Genomic DNA, 7,365 nt, shown 5'->3' with positions numbered 1-7,365 from the left:
GTGTGTGTGTATTGTATACCATGACTGCTATAACATTAGACCTTACTTTGCTTATAATTATACTGGGGAAACGATTAAGCATCAATAATGATCTCCTGCACATGCGTACTTGCGTAATACTTGTGTGTGTGTGTATTGTATACCATGACTGCTATAACATTAGACCCAGCTTTAACCACCGTTTATCAGTGGGAGCTGGTAGCCTAATGGATAAGGCGTCCGTCTAGATATCGGAAGGTCGTGGGTTCGATTCCCATGCCGGCACATTCCCTTGCTTTTTTTTCAAGTTGGGTTGTGTGCCGGTCGGGATTTGTGTTTATTTGTTGTCATGTTTAATTGTAACACTTTGGGTTGGTTAAACTGTTCATTCTTTCTTATTAAATATATTCAGTTTCCTCTTGTAGCGAGCAATCGTTCCCCATTGTGTTTATTTGTTCTTGTACAGGATGCGTATCCCCATTACCTACTTTGCTTATAATTATACTGGGGAAACGACTAAAGCATCAATAATGATCTCCTGCACATGCGTACTTGCGTAATACTTGTGTGTGTGTATTGTATACCATGACTGCTATAACATTAGACCCAGCTTTAACCACCGTTTATCAGTGGGAGCTGGTAGCCTAATGGATAAGGCGTCCGTCTAGATATCGGAAGGTCGTGGGTTCGATTCCCATGCCGGCACATTCCCTTGCTTTTTTTTCAAGTTGGGTTGTGTGCCTGTCGGGATTTGTGTTTATTTGTTGTCATGTTTAATTGCAACACTTTGGGTTGGTTAAACTGTTCTTTCTTTCTTATTAAATATATTCAGTTTCCTCTTGTAGCGAGCAATCGTTCCCCATTGTGTTTATTTGTTCTTGTGCAGGATGCGTATCCCCATTACCTACTTTGCTTATAATTATACTGGGGAAACGATTAAGCATCAATAATGATCTCCTGCACATGCGTACTTGCGTAATACTCGTGTGTGTATATTGTATACCATGACTGCTATAACATTAGACCCAGCTTTAACCACCGTTTATCAGTGGGAGCTGGTAGCCTAATGGATAAGGCGTCCGTCTAGATATCGGAAGTTCGTGGGTTCGATTCCCATGCCGGCACATTCCCTTGCTTTTTTTTCAAGTTGGGTTGTGTGCCGGTCGGGATTTGTGTTTATTTGTTGTCATGTTTAATTGCAACACTTTGGATTGGTTAAACTGTTCATTCTTTCTTATTAAATATATTCAGTTTCCTCTTGTAGCGAGCAATCGTTCCCCATTGTGTTTATTTGTTCTTGTGCAGGATGCGTATCCCCATTACCTACTTTGCTTATAATTATACTGGGGAAACGATTAAGCATCAATAATGATCTCCTGCACATGCGTACGTACTTGCGTAATACTTGTGTGTGTGTATTGTATACCATGACTGCTATAACATTAGACCCAGCTTTAACCACCGTTTATCAGTGGGAGCTGGTAGCCTAATTGATAAGGCGTCCGTCTAGATATCGGAAGGTCGTGGGTTCGATTCCCATGCCGGCACATTCCCTTGCTTTTTTTTCAAATTGGGTTGTGTGCCGGTCGGGATTTGTGTTTATTTGTTGTCATGTTTAATTGTAACACTTTGGGTTGGTTAAACTGTTCATTCTTTCTTATTAAATATATTCAGTTTCCTCTTGTAGCGAGCAATCGTTCCCCATTGTGTTTATTTGTTCTTGTGCAGGATGCGTATCCCCATTACCTACTTTGCTTATAATTATACTGGGGAAACGATTAAGCATCAATAATGATCTCCTGCACATGCGTACTTGCGTAATACTTGTGTGTGTGTATTGTATACCATGACTGCTATAACATTAGACCTTACTTTGCTTATAATTATACTGGGGAAACGATTAAGCATCAATAATGATCTCCTGCACATGCGTACTTGCGTAATACTTGTGTGTGTGTATTGTATACCATGACTGCTATAACATTAGACCCAGCTTTAACCACCGTTTATCAGTGGGAGCTGGTAGCCTAATGGATAAGGCGTCCGTCTAGATATCAGAAGGTCGTGGGTTCGATTCCCATGCCGGCACATTCCCTTGCTTTTTTTTCAAGTTGGGTTGTGTGCCGGTCGGGATTTGTGTTTATTTGTTGTCATGTTTAATTGCAACACTTTGGGTTGGTTAAACTGTTCATTCTTTCTTATTAAATATATTCAGTTTCCTCTTGTAGCGAGCAATCGTTCCCCATTGTGTTTATTTGTTCTTGTGCAGGATGCGTATCCCCATTACCTACTTTGCTTATAATTATACTGGGGAAACGACTAAGCATCAATAATGATCTCCTGCACATGCGTACTTGCGTAATACTTGTGTGTGTGTATTGTATACCATGACTGCTATAACATTAGACCCAGCTTTAACCACCGTTTATCAGTGGGAGCTGGTAGCCTAATGGATAAGGCGTCCGTCTAGATATCGGAAGGTCGTGGGTTCGATTCCCATGCCGGCACATTCCCTTGCTTTTTCAAGTTGGGTTGTGTGCCGGTCGGGATTTGTGTTTATTTGTTGTCATGTTTAATTGTAACACTTTGGGTTGGTTAAACTATTCATTCTTTCTTATTAAATATATTCAGTTTCCTCTTGTAGCGAGCAATCGTTCCCCATTGTGTTTATTTGTTCTTGTGCAGGATGCGTATCCCCATTACCTACTTTGCTTATAATTATACTGGGGAAACGATTAAGCATCAATAATGATCTCCTGCACATGCGTACTTGCGTAATACTTGTGTGTGTGTATTGTATACCATGACTGCTATAACATTAGACCCAGCTTTAACCACCGTTTATCAGTGGGAGCTGGTAGCCTAATGGATAAGGCGTCCGTCTAGATATCGGAAGGTCGTGGGTTCGATTCCCATGCCGGCACATTCCCTTGCTTTTTTTTCAAGTTGGGTTGTGTGCCGGTCGGGATTTGTGTTTATTTGTTGTCATGTTTAATTGTAACACTTTGGGTTGGTTAAACTGTTCATTCTTTCTTATTAAATATATTCAGTTTCCTCTTGTAGCGACCAATCGTTCCCCATTGTGTTTATTTGTTCTTGTACAGGATGCGTATCCCCATTACCTACTTTACTTATAATTATACTGGGGAAACGACTAAAGCATCAATAATGATCTCCTGCACATGCGTACTTGCGTAATACTTGTGTGTGTGTATTGTATACCATGACTGCTATAACATTAGACCTTACTTTGCTTATAATTATACTGGGGAAACGATTAAGCATCAATAATGATCTCCTGCACATGCGTACTTGCGTAATACTTGTGTGTGTGTGTATTGTATACCATGACTGCTATAACATTAGACCCAGCTTTAACCACCGTTTATCAGTGGGAGCTGGTAGCCTAATGGATAAGGCGTCCGTCTAGATATCGGAAGGTCGTGGGTTCGATTCCCATGCCGGCACATTCCCTTGCTTTTTTTCAAGTTGGGTTGTGTGCCGGTCGGGATTTGTGTTTATTTGTTGTCATGTTTAATTGTAACACTTTGGGTTGGTTAAACTGTTCATTCTTTCTTATTAAATATATTCAGTTTCCTCTTGTAGCGAGCAATCGTTCCCCATTGTGTTTATTTGTTCTTGTACAGGATGCGTATCCCCATTACCTACTTTGCTTATAATTATACTGGGGAAACGACTAAAGCATCAATAATGATCTCCTGCACATGCGTACTTGCGTAATACTTGTGTGTGTGTATTGTATACCATGACTGCTATAACATTAGACCCAGCTTTAACCACCGTTTATCAGTGGGAGCTGGTAGCCTAATGGATAAGGCGTCCGTCTAGATATCGGAAGGTCGTGGGTTCGATTCCCATGCCGGCACATTCCCTTGCTTTTTTTTCAAGTTGGGTTGTGTGCCTGTCGGGATTTGTGTTTATTTGTTGTCATGTTTAATTGCAACACTTTGGGTTGGTTAAACTGTTCTTTCTTTCTTATTAAATATATTCAGTTTCCTCTTGTAGCGAGCAATCGTTCCCCATTGTGTTTATTTGTTCTTGTGCAGGATGCGTATCCCCATTACCTACTTTGCTTATAATTATACTGGGGAAACGATTAAGCATCAATAATGATCTCCTGCACATGCGTACTTGCGTAATACTCGTGTGTGTATATTGTATACCATGACTGCTATAACATTAGACCCAGCTTTAACCACCGTTTATCAGTGGGAGCTGGTAGCCTAATGGATAAGGCGTCCGTCTAGATATCGGAAGTTCGTGGGTTCGATTCCCATGCCGGCACATTCCCTTGCTTTTTTTTTCAAGTTGGGTTGTGTGCCGGTCGGGATTTGTGTTTATTTGTTGTCATGTTTAATTGCAACACTTTGGGTTGGTTAAACTGTTCATTCTTTCTTATTAAATATATTCAGTTTCCTCTTGTAGCGAGCAATCGTTCCCCATTGTGTTTATTTGTTCTTGTGCAGGATGCGTATCCCCATTACCTACTTTGCTTATAATTATACTGGGGAAACGATTAAGCATCAATAATGATCTCATGCACATGCGTACTTGCGTAATACTTGTGTGTGTGTATTGTATACCATGACTGCTATAACATTAGACCCAGCTTTAACCACCGTTTATCAGTGGGAGCTGGTAGCCTAATGGATAAGGCGTCCGTCTAGATATCGGAAGGTCGTGGGTTCGATTCCCATGCCGGCACATTCCCTTGCTTTTTTTTCAAGTTGGGTTGTGTGCCGGTCGGGATTTGTGTTTATTTGTTGTCATGTTTAATTGTAACACTTTGGGTTGGTTAAACTGTTCATTCTTTCTTAAAAGAAGGATAGTTGAAGTTAATACCAATGTTAGAAACAAATGTTTTATCCCAGTACTTTTGATAAAAATTCAACAAATGTACTGTGTTCACAAATACATGAAGTTTATCATTCCGTCCCGCCACATCAATGAATTTGTGTTACCGTGGCAACGTGTTGATTCTTAGGACTATTTTTCTTGTGTGTGAATGTAGTCTGTAACTTACTTGTTTATATTAAGAACATAAAGAATCCATAAAATAAACAGGCACAGAGCTACAATTTAAAAGGTCTATCAAAATTCCGTCCCGCCACAAACGGGAATTTTGGCTCTGGCCCAGAACAAGTTTGTTTCGGTAAGTGGGCCAAGATCACCCGAGGTCATCCAGGGGTCATCTGAGGTCAAATTAGTACAAACTGTTTTATGGGCATGAAACTTGGTGGGTACAGTCACCATCAGCGAGGTAATCGCGACAGCCGAGAACCGCCAATTACGGGTAACCGCCTAGTTAATTATTATTTTTTTAGCATATTGCAGCCCAGTGGCGGATTTAAGGATAAGGGCCCTGTCAACAAAATAGCCCACAGGCCCTATAGTAAGGAGTTCAAATCAGTGGCGTTCGTGTTGCTCTAGTCGGAATCTGAAAAACACTGCGCTAGTCCGAATCTGAAAAATACAGCGCCAGTCCAAAACTGAAAACCATATAGCGTTGTAGCCCGACACTGAGAACCACAGGACTTACTAGTCCGAATTTGAAAAACACTGCATAGTCCATATATGGGAAACACTGCGCTAGTCCAAATATTTCCCATATTCAGACCAGCGCAGTGTTTTTCATATCCAGACTAGCGCAGTGGTTTTTTTTTTTTTTAGATTCGGACTAGAGCAATGCCAATGGTTTTCAGTGTTGGACTAGTGCAATATTTTTCTTGCCATTTGAAGCCGTTTAGAACTAGAAATTCAATTTTGAGGCTTCTTTTGGCTCTCACCCATAGACCTCCATTTAAAAAAGGGCATATTATCACCCGACGTCCCCCTGATGACTACATATCGTGTACATTTTTTCTCATCGAATACCAAAAATCGTGCTCTCACCCAATGACCCCATATTTTTTTATATCTTGCTCTCACCGAATGCCCCTAACTGAAAGTTCCAGCCCTACACGTATATGGTGGCATGTCATAAGTTGGGTACAATTTCCATTACATGGTCAAAAATGACAAACAATGAATTTTTTGATATGTTGTATATATTGACAACCTCTAACAATTAACACCACTTTTAACCTTAGCACATGCTTAATTTTTGAGATAATGCTTAATTACTAATTAATTAATACACAGGCGTCTATGTAAATCTCAATTTTCAAATGCATTTTTCTCAAATCGGACCTCAATTACAAAAATGACTGTAAAATTTTTATTTTATGCAAGAATGTCATCAGATTTGGAGGATATGTTCTCAATACATTAATACTTGAAATGAACTATTTAAAATAATTGTACGTATGTTAATTACATTGTGGAGGTCAATGACCTTTTTACGAGTAATTAGCGAGATGGTTATTCTATTGTTGAGGAAATGAATATCAAGAAGAGAAATGTACATTAGCATATTGCTAAAAATACTGAAATTCAACTAGGGTTTCATTAAAAATGAAAAAAGGAACATATAACCCTTTATGGTTGTATTACACCCCTTGATAAATTTGTGAATATTTTTGCATTTTTCTCAAAAAATAATATCACACTGGTAACAAAAGTTTATGTTATTATAGGGGTAAGGAATCCAGTTACTCCACTGGAATGTCAGTAACTCAAGACAAGCGGTACGTTATTTATGATAAGAAAAGAGGTACCGCTAGAATGTACCTCATTTCTTAACATAATAATGAACCCTTGTCTTGAATCACTGAAATTTCAGTGAAGTAATTGATTCCGTGCCCCTATAATATACATATAACTTTTTTGTTACCAGTGTGTAGTTACTTATTTGAGAAAAATGCAAAATTAGTCACAAAATTTATCACAGGGTGTAGTACCACCTTAAATAGTTAGTAATTGTTTTAGGTGTACAAATTCAACATTCAAAGCTTTCAATACATCATACCCTCACTAGATTTGAAAAAGTAACCAGTAGTTTTGACATGCTGACATGTGAATGTTCACATAGGCCCTATTGCACACTCCCGCATCCGCCTGCTCCACATCCGCCTGCTCCTCCACCCCTGGCATTTTTCATTTCAACTGATGTGATCTTTTTACTGAATAATATATAATTATATGCTTCAGTAGACTGAAAGAGTATAAAATTAGGCTTAAAAGGAGGTATCAACCACAGCTGTAGGATATGGGGTTACGGAAAGCCAATCAAATTTGTATCGCAATTTTCAGAAAAGTGTAATCCCTCCACCCTTTTTGCATACCCAACTTATGACATGCGACCATATCCATTTCATATTAAAGTGTCCCCCGAGGTAGCGGCGACCGTGAGGCAAATACCTTTTGCGCCAATTTCATTTTAAATATCCATGTTCATCCATATCTAATTTCACACATTTTTGTACA

Source organism: Amphiura filiformis, chromosome 19, assembly GCF_039555335.1.
Source record: "Amphiura filiformis chromosome 19, Afil_fr2py, whole genome shotgun sequence".
Classification (NCBI taxonomy): Eukaryota; Metazoa; Echinodermata; class Ophiuroidea; order Amphilepidida; family Amphiuridae; genus Amphiura; species Amphiura filiformis.
The sequence above is the reverse complement of the archived record's forward strand: the minus strand, read 5'-3'. Positions refer to the sequence as shown.